Source organism: Rosa rugosa, chromosome 7 (assembly GCF_958449725.1).
Source record: "Rosa rugosa chromosome 7, drRosRugo1.1, whole genome shotgun sequence".
Lineage (NCBI taxonomy): Eukaryota > Viridiplantae > Streptophyta > Magnoliopsida > Rosales > Rosaceae > Rosa > Rosa rugosa.
Window position 1 is genome coordinate 29,671,696 of NC_084826.1, and position 15,109 is coordinate 29,686,804.

Genomic DNA, 15,109 nt, shown 5'->3' on the forward strand with positions numbered 1-15,109 from the left:
TTTGGCTTCAATTACAAGGACAGCTGACTATAATTACTCTGCACCTTCTCTAATTCTTGCCTCCGGGGATTACTGTACTGTTTTCTTATACTTGTCTGCTTTTGTAACTTCTTAAGCTTCTTTGAGAGGCGTCTTGCTGGATGGTCTCATGGGAAAGACAAGCTGCAAGAATTAGAGGTTGGTATTTGAAATCAATTTTGAGACAAGATGTCGATTTCTTCGATGTGGAAAGAAACCTAGGTTGTTGGGAGAATGTCTGGTGACACTCTTCTCATACAGGACGCCGTGGGAGCAAAGGTACATTAGCGTTCACACCGGATGAATATCACATATTCAAATTCTTTCTTCCTGTATACTCATGTGGTCATATTCGTTTGCTTGTTCGTCCAGTTGGGAAATTCTTACAGCAGCTTTCGCATTCATTGGAGGCTTTACAATAGCATTCGTCAAAGATGGCTTCTCACTCTTGTCATGTTATCCTCTATTCCTCTGCTTGTGGCAGCTGGTGCAGCTATGCCCATCATCATAAACAAGATGGCATCCTGTGGGCAATCAAAAGCAGCAAATGTTGTTGAGCAAACAATAGGGTCAATTAGAACAGTATGTCGCACTTGCCTTTTTCTCTGTTGATAACAATTGCTGTTTGTTTAACCAAGTGTTTGATTTTCGTATGTAGGTTTCATCATCTGCTGGCAAGAGGGAAGCTATAACTAGTTGTAACAAACATCTAGTAGATGCTTACAAATCAGGTGTTTCCGAAGGTTCAGCTGTTGGAGTAGGTCTTGGCCTGGCTATTTTGGGTTGTGTTCAGCTCATATGCCTTGGCTCTATGGTTTGGTTTATAGATGATAAGAGAAGATGGATATACTGGGGCAAAGTACTGAATGCGATTGTTTGAGTGGATACGTGTAAGATCCACTCTTAACTTTGTTTTGAATTCCTCTGCACTCAATTTTCTATCCTATTTTTAATTGATTTTACAAACCCCACAAACATGTATTGATTTATTTCTTGCTTTTTGGAGCCATGTGGATGGCTTAGGTTTTCAGGGAAGACATCACCGGGCATGAATTCATTTGCTGCTGGTTCAGCTGTAGGTTATAACATGCTTGAAACTATCAGTAGGAAGCCAAAGATTGATGCTGATGATGAGAAGGGAAAGATACTGGATGCCATTTGAGGAGATGCAGAGTTGAGAGATGTTTAGTTCAGCTATCCAGCCAGACCAGATGAGTAATTATTTGAGAGGTTCTGTCTCTGTCTCCCTAGGGGCACAACTGCTACTTTGGTTGGACAAAGTGGAAGTGGGAAGTCAACAGTCATTAGCCTGATTGGGAGATTTTATGATCCGTGAGCTGTTATAGTTTTAATACACGGGATAAACTTAAAAAAGATTTTCAGCTTAAATGGATTCAGAGTACAGTGGGAACCTGTCCTGTTTGCATTCAGCATTAAGGAAAATATTGCCGATGAACAGAAGTTGAGCTTTTAGGTTCTAATCAAGTTTTATCTCATTCTATTGCACTTCTGTAATTGCCTGCATGATAAGAATATTTTTTCACTTGAGATTCATATTTCTTGTTCAGGAACTTGAGACCATGGTTGGTAAACTTAGAACTCAGCTTTCTGGTGGGCAGAAGCAGAGAACCGCTATTGCAAGAGCAATTTTGAAAGACCCGAGGATTTTACTTCTGGTGAAGCTACAACTGCAGTTGATGCAAAATCTGAGAGGGTAGTTCAAGAAGCGTTGGACAGAATTATGGCTAAAGAAACTACTGTTGTTGTCGCTCATTCTCTGAGCACAGTGAGGAATGCAGATCGTTTGCTATCTCAACTGATATCTAAGTATAAACTTCCGTGCCTTAGTTTTTGTGCTTCTTGATCACGTCCAGAAATTTGGAATGTTCCGGTTCCAAAGGATTTTTTTGATCCCATGTCCTAGCTATTGCCTTCTTCAACTGTCAGTTTACATAATGTTGTCAATCCATCAGGTTCGACTCGGGGCTACTCAGAGATTTGGAGGGAGCTTTCTCTCAGGTTATATGCTTGCGAGAAGCAAACAAGAACTAAGAACAAATGTCAAGATCAAAGAAAACCTGAATAACTCTGGCATCTCTTAGATAGTCGAGTCAAAGAACATCGAGTCAAAGTCTGTCGTTTGCACAATTCTTTAAGTAGAAACTCTTCTGTAGGAAATAGCAGGTGTTACTCAGTTTTAGTCGCACTTGGTTTAGCCACTTGACTTGGCGGCATTGGTGTCCGGGATCCTGCATTTGCAGAACCAGAACTAACACTAGAGAAACCTCCAAAGGTCTCACTCCACTGCCTTGCTGCGGTCAACAAGCTGGATATTCCAGTGCTTATCTTTGGAACAATATCTGCAATTATCATTGGTGTTATAGTTCCCATCTTCGTGTGCTCATTTCCAGGGTTATAAAAAGACTTTCCACGAACTTCATCAATAGAAGAAAGATGCAGCATTTTGGGCAATGATGTTTACTATGCTTGGCCTGATATCATTTGTGGTGATCCCAACACGAGGATATTTCTTTTAGGTTGCTGGCAGCAAGGTAATTCAGCGTTTAAGATTGTTGTGTTTTGAGAGTGTGGTTCATATGGAGTTGGTGGTTTGATGTGTCTGAGAACTCAAGTGCGGTGCAAGGCTCGTAGCAGATGCAGCCATGGTGAGGGCCCTAGTGGGAGATGCTCTAGCCCAGATGGTTCAAAACATGGCAGCTGCAGTTGAAGGTTTGGTCATTGCTTGTATTATAATGTTGGCAACTGGCATTTATTATTCTCCAACAGCTTCCTCTCATGGAAGTTTATGGATATGCTCGAATAAAGTTCATGAAAGGATTCAATACAGATGCAAAGGTATATGTAAAGCTCCTAGAAGTTATCTAGTGGCAATTCTGAATTAGTAGAACATTTAACTTGGAAATCCGGAATCTTTCCTTCTGAAGATCTAGTTAAATGGCTGCAGATGATGTATGAGGAGGCTAGCCAAGTTGCTAATGACACAGTAGGAGGTATAAGAACAGTTACTTCTTTCTGTGTAATGGAACTACACAGAAGGAAATGTGAAGGCCCTATGCAGACAGGGATGAGATATGGCTTGATCAGTGCAATAGGATTTGGAGTATCTTTATGTTTCTGTTTTGTGTCTACGCAAGCAGTTTCTAGGCCGAAGCTCTACTCGCGAGGGATGGAGAAACAACAATTTTCGACGTTTCCAAGAAATTATATCCTCCATATTGTCAATGCTAATCAAAAGATTTAGATAACACATGAAGAAGAAAATTTAATTCACAGCTCTCATGTGTATTGGTTTGCAGGTCCTCTCTGCTGTGACCATGGCAGCTACCGGAATATCTCAGTCAAGCTCTAGCTGTTGGTCCTGATTCCGGTAAAGCCAAGACTGCTACTGCTGACGTATAGACGGGACTTCAAAGATAGACCCAAGTAATGAGTGGCACGAAGATTGACCGTGGTGTGAAAGGAGAGGTTGAAGTTGGCCATGTAAGCTTTAAGTATACACGTATCCACTAGCAAGGCTAAATATCATAATAAAAATCCATTTTACATTTTACATTTTACAATTAATTGTTCATAAACTTTTTCTTTTCGATGACATTCAACTTTGAAATATAATTAATTGACTGTTTTGAGTAATGGTCTTTTATTTAGTAGCATTTTGTGCAAGCTTTTTTTCTACTGTGCTAGCATTTTGAAATATAATTAGTAAAAATCTGTGCAAGCTTATTTTTTACTTTTATTATTTGTGTGCTCTTTGATTTGAAATTACCTTTATGTCCTTACAAACAGTCAAGTGTAAAGTCTCCGATTGAAATACTTAAAAGCAAAGACGTAAAAGTAAAGACCGCGCGCAGTGAAGTGAGAGACGGAGAGAAGCTTTTTCTGCGGAGGTATGTGAATCTTTCCAACTTTATGAGTCCTGCTCTTCATGCATATCATGACATAGGAGGTTCTGCTGCAGTCCTGGGAGGAAGTTTATTTTTTTATTTTTTTCCCCAATGGTTTGATGTTTGATGTAAATGCACACCACGTGTTCGATGAAATGCCTGCCCACAATGCATGAGGTGTTTATAAACATGTAGTATGATTAAAAATGTGCGCAGATTGTTTGTGATATGCGCTGCGGTTGGGGCCTTGATTTGTTGTAGCTATGTCTTGGTATCCTTTACTGAAATGCATTGTGTTGTGGCAGATAGCTTCTGTATCACTGCACTTGAAATGGATGCTCCAAACGGAAATGCTGCTCCTCATGGGCCATGTCGCCTTGTGCTTATGCTTGTTGGTTACCTGGTTCTTGTGGTTCTGAGTTGCGCTATCGTCTGCATATCCATGCTTACCACACGTGGTTTTGCGACTGGTGATTGCAGCAATCATACTGATCCTGCCTGCCACTTTATCAATCCCACCCATATGAAGACATCACACGTTGTCGTTGATGGATTTTACTTCAGTGTAGTGTCCATGCTAACCATTGGCTTTGGAGATATCCAAGCCATTACTCCTTGGGCCAGATTTGTCACTTCTGTGGTTGTAATTCTGGGTTACACGCTCACCCCAGCTCTTGTTAAGATCATTTCTACAGAGGCCGGTTTGTTGACTGCGCAGACTGACTGGTGGATCGGTCTTTCAGAGGATCGTAAAAGAAGATATCAGTGTGGCTTTGCATTTCTGATAGTGTCCTTGACCTTCTTGTTTGGATTTCTCATTGCCAGGACTACTGGCAATGACACTGGAGACTCTATTTTTCTAGTGATTGTTACTGTGACCACAGAAGGGTATGGGAACATTTCATACAATACCTATCACGGGAAGATGTTTTCTACCGTTTGGCTAGCAGTTCTCCTGCCATTTTTTCAACCAGCTTGGACACACCTTACCAGTGTGATTCTCACCTATGTCCACTCTCTAGTTGTCCGCTTTTTGATATGGGCAGGTCTTCAGCCTGCGGATGCTTCTGATGTGCAACATGCTCTGCCACCTATTGCAGCTCAGGAAATGGCTGAACATGTGGATGGATCTAATGGTTCTGGTCATGGTGTGGATGATTTGCATGATCTGGAGCAGGGAACTCGTCCTGTTGCTGTCCCAGCTGCAGCTTCTGGCACTGTCGCTGCCCCACGTGCAGCTGGCTAGAGTGGAACAGAAGAAGGTAGTTGAATCATTGATATGAGATTATGGAATTGGTTTCTCTTATTGAGTTTTTGAGGGGTTATCTGATATGGGTTTTTTGTTTGCTTGATTGATTTGACAGGAGGAGCCAAAGAAAGAAAGTAGTGATGATATGGTATTCAGCTTGTTCGACTAGGAGCTCCTTCCAGAATTATAGGCAGTGATTTTATGTTTCAGAACTTGTAGTACTTTTCAGACTATTTTACTTTATTTTTCAGCATCAGCTACCAGTTGATTAGCCAGATGCTAGTTGAGCAGGCCTTCTCCATTTTATTCAGCCCTCCGCATGTTTGGAATATGTACCTTTTCTTAATGTTTGTTTGTAAAAGCTAGTGTCCATCATACACTTAGTCTAAAAATGACAATAGAAGACCAGGCTTGTCCAATCATGTCTTCTCTGCATCTTATTTGCCCGCCTCATTCTCTGTTTTTTTAATTATTATTATTATTATTATTTTGTTATTTTTATTTTTTTAATGGTACAAGGCATATAACTTGCGCTTTATACTTGGTAAGCATGTTAGCACTATGATCCTATTCAGCTCAATTACATCATCTGATCTTGCACAAGTTTTCTTTATGAGTAATAATGTTAGCTACACGCTACACCAGTAACTAATTAGTTAGTCTGGTGCCTGCTTATATGGATGGTTAAATTAGCTTGTGGCCTACAACTGTAGTCCACGTGTAAGCAATCTGTAGCATAAGTAGTTGGTATATAAAGCTAGTAGCTACCTCAGTTTTCTATTACTGTATCCGAGCCTCATCCTCCATCAATAGAAATTCTTTTTTCTCTCTTAATTCTCTGTTTTTCTCTGTTCTTCACACAAAGCTTTCATGGCATCATGAGCCAGGTTCGATCGGGATCAGATTTTGTTCCTAGCTACTTCAGGTTCATGGAGCTATCGTTGTCTTCTAGTTCTTCCTGCTAGAGTTGATTTCTGCAAAATCGAAGATTTCAAACTTGAGATATGTTCATCTTCTAGATCTGGAATTATGAAAGTTCTGATAGTTGCTGATTTCTGGTTTCAAAGTTTTGATTCTACGTTTGAATTAGTATGCTACTGCTCTTAGTCAAGATTCATGAGATTTGTTGAAGTTTGATGAAACCCTAGTTTTTACTTGTTGATGTTTCAGTACTTACTTTTGTGCAATTCTCGTTGACTTACTGGAAATTGAAGATTGTGGAAGATCTAGTTGTCATTTTGGAAGATATGGAAGTCTAAAATCCTAGTTTCTCATCAGAAGTTGTTCAAGGTTATCTCAGAAATTGTTGAAGATCATGCATCTATTTTGCTGGATTTTATCTGCTACTAGTGTGGAGTTGCTACACATATAAGCTGGGAAGTTGTTAGATTTAGGTTTTGTTCATCAGTTAGTCATTTGGATTCATCAGTGGTGAATTTTGATTGTTGATCTGTGTTGCCCCTATCATCATGAATACCGATATTGACTTGAAAAATTGTCTACTGTCCAACTTCTGCAATTTGATTCTAGTTCACTTAGATGGCTCCAACTATGTCACAGGGAAGTTTTTGTTAGAGACAATGTTAAAAGGTTGTGGCCTAATGAAATTTATAGATGGTTCATTCCTCTGTCCTTCTCAATATATGATCACAGAAGAAAAAGAAGGCACATCCTGATTTATGTTGCCAAATGGCACCAATATTAATGTCACCGAAGCTCTTTATGCTCCTAGGGCTGGGAGAACCCTTTTGAGCTTCAAGGATATACGAGCCAATGGTTTTCACGTGGAAACACATTCTGAGAAGGGACAAGAGTTCCTTTGCATCACCTCTAATAACTACAGACATAAACGAGTCTTTGAAAAACTTATGTGTTGTTCTAATGGGTTGTATGCAACCACTATTCGCATCATTGAATCCAATCATGTTATGAGATGATTTATGGGATTCTAACATATATAGGCTTTGGCATGACCGTTTGGGACACACAGGTCGTGATATGATGATCCGTATATTAATGACTTCACACAGACATCCATTCTTTAGAACGAAAAGAAGTAAAACTCAAAATTTGGACCAAGAGGAAGCACCTGAGCCTCACATCGCCGTCCTTATGCAAATCCGGCCATCACAGGCCGACGTCGCCTTCCCCTGCAACCCCATCTTGGCTTTGACGTCACATGTTCTCTCTTGACTCCAAATTCTACATCTAAAGTCAATTGCGACTTCATGACTCAACTAAAATCCTTATTGGTTGCTTCTAAAGGCCATCATTCGTTCTGCAAAGCTTCCTCTTTAGCAAAATTTGGATCGAGACCATCCTATGCAAAGGGCACTAAAGACAATATTTCATTCTTGCAAAGAATCCAAGGTGATATTTGTGGACCTATTCAACCACCTTGCGGACTATTTAGATACTTTATGGTGTTAGTTGATGCATCAACACGCTGGTCACGTGTCATGATATTGTCCACAAGGAACGTTGCATTTGCTAAACTCCTAGCTCAAATCATTAAGTTGAGGGCTCACCACCCTGATCATCCTATTAAGTCAATACGTCTTGAAAATGATAGGGAGTTTACATCAAATTTTTTTGATAATTATTGCATGTCCATTGGGATAGAAATTGAATATCTAGTTCTTCATGTTCACACCCAAAATGGTCTCGTAGAAGGTACCATTAAACGACTATAAATAGTTGCTAGAGCATTGGTTATGCGCACCAATCTCCCTAATTCTGCTTGGGGCTATGCAATATTGCATGCAGTTTTGCTTATTCGTTTGAGGCCCACCGTCACTTAACACTTTTCTGAGTCCCAGATGGTTACTGGGTATGAGCCTAATGTCTCACACTTACGCATATTTGGGTGTGTAGTTTATGTGCCAATTGCGCCGCCACAGCTCACCAAAATGGGTTCTCAAAGATGTTTAGGCATTTATGTTGGATATGACTCTCCAACTATTATCTGCTACTTAGAACCCTTGACAGGCAATGTCTTTACATCTAGATTTTTGGATTGTCACTTTGATGAGGCAGTCTTCCCATCATTAGGAGGAGATAAGAACACAAATATTCAACAGGAACGACATGAATTGTCATGGTCTGTCCCCACTTTGTCTCATCTTGATCCCCGAACCGCACAGTTCGCAATTGAAGTGCGGAGAATTCTCGATCTTTAGAACGTAGCAGAATCGATGCCTGATGCGTTTTCTGATATCGCTAAAGTGACGAGATCACACATACCTGCTGCAAATGTGCCTGTAAGGATTGATATCCCCAAAAGTGGAGGATATGACACCGTACCTAGGGGAGTAAGGCACGGCGCCGCCGTCCCTAGTGAAGATGGCATTGTGGCTAAGGCCGGCCTCCCTGTAAGGAAATGAGGGAGGCCCAGAGGTTCGTTGGATTCTCGCCCGAGAAAGATAGAGAGTTTGGCACAAAATGATCCATTAATCATCGATATAAATAATCCATCTCATGAGAATATTCTGAATTATGGTTATGTCCAAGAGACATCATTGGGGGATGCTCCAATGTCAGAACCAATTCCAGGGAATAGAGAGATCTCCATGAATACTAGTGTACATGTGACGATGAATAGAAACTCTATTACTATTGATGATACATTTTCATATTCTATTGCAAAAGGAATTACAGAGTATGATGATATCAAACCTCGCTCTGTTGAAGAATGTCAACAAAGAGCGGATTGGTCTAAATGGAAGGATGCGATCAAGACTAAATTAGATTCATTAGCAAAGAGACAGGTATTTGAGCCTATAACGCAGACACCTCTAAGTATAAACTTTGTTGGCCATAAATGGGTCCTTGTTAGAAAGCATAATGAGAAAAATGAGGTTGTTAGATGTAAAGCCCGCCTTGTAGAGCAAGGTTTCTGTTGGATCATAATTCATATACATATTTGTCCCCTAAAACATGGAAATTACTTGTTCTAAAGTCCAAATTTAATGTTGACTAATCCAATTTCATTATTTCCCTAATCTTGTACTTTTGCTTAACCTTTGTGTTTATTTATATATATTTATTATGTTTTCCTTATCATGCTAGAAAATGATGGAGAAAAATGGAAATGCACTAAAAATGTCAACTTTACACATTTTCCTACTCCGGCTAGGAGAAGCCAAGCCAAGCAAGGAAGAAGGAGCGACCACCTGACCAAATGAACTTCAAATGAGCTGAAACCTTCCAGATCCATTCTAGACATCCTAAGAAACATTTCTAATGAAGAATGCAAGAGCCAAATAGAAGTGGAAGGCCTTCAAACAGTCAGCCCAATTTTATGCAGAAGCAAAACTGGAAAACTAGACCTGTAAGGAGTCCAGCAGCGATTTCGGCCCAATGGCATGGAAATAAATTCTGAAAATTTGACAAAATGATCTACACTCATGGTGGATCATTTTATATGAAGAAGTCATGGGCAAAATCTGAAGTCTTGGTGGAGAATTAATTGAAGGCAAAATGAGTAGAAAGTGACTCAAACCTAACAAATTCCATTAGTGTTTAAATATTCAAACCTAACAAATTCCATCAATGTTTAAATGCTCAAACCTAACCCATCATCACTTGTTTAAAGCCAAATAGTTTTGCTTGGCAGCCTATAAATAGAGGCTACAACAAAGAAGAAAAGGACCAATTCCTTCATCCATTACATATTCTTTCTCTCTTTATCTCCTTCACAAAACCTCCATCTCCACCTCCCAAAATCCAAACTCATACTATCCATACTACTCTATCTCCTCCATCACCACCACCATTTCTTATCCTCTACCTCCATTAACACCATCACTACTACATCATTTCTCCACTCTCTTTTCTATCATCATTTTCTCCATCTAGTCCACCTATTCACACAATACATAATACAAGCTTCACTATCTTTTATCATCAAATCTTCAAGAGCAAGAAGGAGAGGGAATCACCACCACCACCATCACCACCAAGACGTGAGCTTGGGGACCATCCGACACACCACTAAGCCAACTCTATCCCTTTTACTCTAGATTATATTTTGGTGTTTAATTTGATTATGAAGCTAGTATATGTAATTATGAGTGAGTAGTACTTTGTTGGGGCTAGGGTTGAAAGCCCTAGCCAATCTTGTATGAATTGATGTTTTAATTGACATTTGATGTTATTTATGATTTTCATCTTCATATGCTAATTCAAGAAGTGAATGCATTCATTCAAACTTAACTATTTTGAATGTGTTGTGTTTGTCATCTCATGAAAAAATATTTAGGGAGTAGTTAACCTTGAACATTAATAGCATGATAGCATCCTCTATGTGCATGTGAAGGTTGTGAGTTAAAATCACCTAGATCTAGGATTGGTTTGCTTGCATGATTATCTAAACTCAAAACTTTATGCATCTAGGAACAAGGAATTGAGACTTAACCGGTAATAGGATTTGTTTTTAGGTAGTTAATTCTAGACTTATCCGGTTGGAATTGATACCATTAAAGGAGTTTAAGCCTTTGTAGTCTTATCCGGATGCAAAGAGGGTAATTGGGAAATTAGAATAGCATCACTTGTATTTGAACTTCAATGCTTGCAAGGGAGGTTAGTGGTAGACAATTCAACCCCTAACTTCATCCATTATATTACTAGTTTAGTTTACATTTGAGCATTTAATTTAATTTGGTTCACCACTCTATCCAACAAACAATCTCACTACCACCACAATGCACATACTCACCATGAGCCTAGATTTCTTGTGAATTTAGGTTTGTGATTGTACATTTGCATATTCTAGCTCTCCTTAGGTTAACACCCTAGCTAGTGAAAGGAATCCAATCCTCGTGGGTTCGACAACCCTTCTTAAATCCCTATACTATTACTTGTACCCCTTATACTTGAGGGTGGCTATTTGGCTAACAGTTTCTCACAACGCCCTGGAATCGACTACGAGGAGACATATTCTTCTGTAATGGATGTCATAATGTTCCGCTGCCTTGTCAGTTTGATAGTTTCTAAAAAACTTGACATGCAGCTTATGGATGTGGTTACAACATATCTCAGGTCCCAGATGGACTTCAATTACCCAAATCAAGTGGCTCTAAACCACGGAGCGCGTTTTCAATAAGATTAAAACGTTCACTATATGGATTGAAACAATATTCTGGACGGATGTGGTATAACTGTCTAAGTGACTGCTTGATTGGGAAGGGTAATGTCAACAATGAAATATGCCCATGCGTGTTCATTAAAAGAACAAGTTCCGAATTTGCAATTTTGGTAGTATATGTCGATGACATGAACCTAATTGGAACCCTAGATGAGTTAAAGGAAACTGCTAAGTATTTGAAATCCGAATTTGAGACGAAAGATCTTGGGAAAACACGGTTTTGCCTCAGATTAGAACTCGAGCACCGTGATGATAGGATTTTGATCCATCAGTCTGCATATACTCAGAAAATTCTAAGGTGCTTTAATGAAAATAAAGCAAAGCCTGTGAGTACTCCCATGATTGGCCGTAGTCTTGAGCCCAGAAAAGATCCATGTCGTCCAAAGGATGAGGACGAAGAGTTATTAGAGGCCGAAGTGCCCTATTTAAGTGCAATAGGTGCATTATTGTACTTAGCTCAATGCACAAGACCATACATCTCATTTGCAGTGAACTTGTTAGCTAGACATAGCTCTGCGTCAATACGCCATCATTGGATTGGTGTAAAGACAATCTTTCGTTACTTAAAAGGTACGATCGATATGGGCTTGTTTTATCCTTACAGAAAGAAAAGGAATGACGGAAGAATGAGATCGGACTTCATTAGCCAAAGTGGTATCGTCCATGAAATGGCCACCGGCCATATTGCCGCCGTTGCCGTCCATGGTGGTCGGCGTTCTCCTCCTCCCCTCCATCAAAATGACGGTGATGTTTTGATGGGTTTTGCTTATGCAGAGTATCTCTCTGACTCTCACAAAGGTCGCTCCCAAACGGATTATGTCTTTTCCATAAGAAGCACTGTGATATCTTGGAAGTCTACAAAACAGACCCTTGTTGCTACTTCCTCAAATCATGCAGAGATTATTGCTCTACATGAAGCCTTGCGTGAATGCATATGGCTAAGGTCTGTAATTAGACATATTCAAGGAACTTGTGGTTTGAAGTCTACCACAGATGAACCTATATGCATTTATGAGGATAATTCAGCTTGTATTGAACAAATGAAGTTAGGTTTCATGAAAGGCGACAACACCAAACATATATCGTCTAAGTTCTTTTATAATCTGCAACAACAATCACTTCTAAAGATTGAAGTAAATCAAATCCGATTAGAGAATAATGTAGCGGACTTATTCACTAAGTCGTTACCAGAATCCACATTCCAGAAACATGTGAAGAGCATCGGATTGAGAAAGTTATCCGAACTCCCATGATTGTAGCAATCAGGGGGAGATGTCGACACAGGGGGAGGTATGATACCTACATGTTAGATCTCGAAGAGTGAAGGACATGTTGTACTCTTTTTCTCCTCCTCGAGGTTGTTTTTGTCCCACATGGTTTTTATTACTCAAGCAAGGTTTTTAACGAGGCAACGGTTAAAGCGTCACCACCAAGTTTGAGTGGCACAAGGGGGAGTGTTGAAGAATGGTGACATTTAGTGTGCCTTGTCAAACTAAGATTAGTTCTATGATTGTAATAGGAGAGAAAGTTCTAGAATTCCTAGTCCTATTCAGAATAGTTTTCGTTGTATCATAAGAATATATACTTTGTAATCCCTATATATAGGGCTCCTATTATCAATAGTAGAATATACAATTCTCTCATCAATCTCTCTCGAATCCTTTATTCTAAAACATTCATCTATTTTTTTGTGTTTAAAGTTTGTTACATGTTTCGGTGTACACCTTGTCCTATTTTATTTTCTCTTTTTTTTTTTTTTTTTTTTTTTTGAACAAAGGCCGGTGCGGCTGCCCTCAAGCCTTCATAAATGAAACCGACGAATACAAGGGGGGGACATTGAGCCTAAACCCCATATTACAATCTGCAACTAGAGTACATCCAGAAAATAAATCATGAGACGACTCTACTAAATACTTGTATTCCAATCCACACCAACTAGCAAAGAACGCGCTCCAGACGGTTCTATTTGCTTCCCAGCGGTGACACAACGGAAAGATTACTCGATCAGCAACTTTAATGCAGCAAAGCGTAATTTCCATTCTACCAGCTTTCCTATCATGTTGCCACTGGAATCTACATCCAGTGGCACGTAGTCTATCATAGATAAGAAAATGCATGGGTAAGTAATTTATAGTTTGTCGAAAATTATGCATTAAGTTTTGCATTCATATGACGCGGTGATGTAAGAATCAACTCTATATGGAATGAAACGGTGAAGCTCGATTTGTGCGCCCTCCGCAAATATCATTAGGACAACATTCTGGTGCTAATGTGCTAGTCATGAAAAATTGCATAATCTCGAATGACCGACATATTATTACGGAAGAAATTTGTTAGTAGTGACGCATAGTAAAATAATATATTTGTAACAAAGTATCATATGTCAAATACCCTTGCAGGCAGGGGCGGCCCTGGAGTGTTCAAATGGAGCAGCCACACAAGGCCTCCGGTTTTCGAAGGTCTCTGAATTCAATTTTGTAATGGTTTTAGATAAATATATCGGTCAAGAATGTTGAGAGTTATTGAATTGTTGTTCAGTTCAGTTGGCCACTTTACTTTAAGTTGTTAGGCTTGATTGGTCTTGGGTTTAAAACCTATGGGTGCTTAGCTCTGTTTAATTTTTTCTTTGCCTATTTTGTGATCTTCTCTCTTCTTTTAATAATTTTTTTTTCTTTTCATTCCTAAGGCCTCTCTACTTTCTTCTTCGATCTTCTGTTATGTTCCTTGACTTTTTTTTTCTCTCTATTTTTCCTTCCTTGTTGATGTTTTTAGGCGTCCACTATTTTTTTCTTCTATTTATACCAAACATTTTTTCTTAGTTCTTCTAATTGAGATCGTGATTAATAAGGCATCATTTAAATTTTAGCACTAGGCATCTTAATTTTCAGGACTGGCCTTGCAGCATACAGTGTGTGTAACATGGGCGTAGCCTAGTATGTCATAACTAGGTAGCGGAGAAAATGTTATTCACTCACGCATGCATTCACAGACGAGCTCATGTCATTTACATATGCAGGTATGCCAATGCCTATTGAGAAACATAAGGACTCAAAAGGTGAGGAAACAAGAAGGGAAGCCAAGCCAGAGGATGCTCTTGAAAATAACAATCCAAAGACTTCACCCCTTAGGGAAGCTGAATCTGCTGAACGAGAAATGGAAATAAAAACCTGAAGGATGCTGTAAAAGCGAAGAACGGGAAGTCCAGGAGAAAGAGTCACTCCTCTTCTGGTCCTAGCTAGATGAACTTCTGCTCATGGCATGTTTGGGGTAGTCATTCTGTTTCCATGCACTTCTATGGCTATTTTTTTAATTCTTTTTAATTTTCTTTTTACCTGGTGGTACTATGCCTTTAACATGCAGATAACTAAATTTGTGAAAACAAAATTAAACCAAAAGAAAAAGAAGAATTATTCTCTCCTAAGCAGAGACATACACTTTATTATTCTAATATCAGTGTTCGAAAATGTTTCTTGTTTTATTATAAATGGAGCCGTATACTTTAACTTTTAAATTCAAGTGCTACTGTCAAGCATATGACTATTTGGTTTTTCTTATATATATCATTATGATAGTCGCGAGGAACATCTTGTTTATTGGTACTTTAACCAGCTTCTTGCTTATTAGCCCTACTTGCATAAATATTCAAACTGTAAGGAATTTTATTATGTTGTTTTCTCATCGATCATGTGACCTGGCAGATACTTCAGGTACTGCTATTATGGCTGGAACTCAAGGGAAAAATAGTTCAAGGCCGTTCAACTGCAGATTTATGCTAGGGTGAGTCAATTGAGA

At 39.2% G+C, this 15,109-nt stretch overlaps 1 pseudogene; it reads left to right on the plus strand.

Moving 5' to 3' along the window:
• The first annotated feature begins 252 nt into the window (after positions 1-252).
• LOC133723149 (ABC transporter B family member 4-like) lies at positions 253-5,591 on the plus strand (annotated as a pseudogene).
• Positions 5,592-15,109: the final 9,518 nt, after the last annotated feature.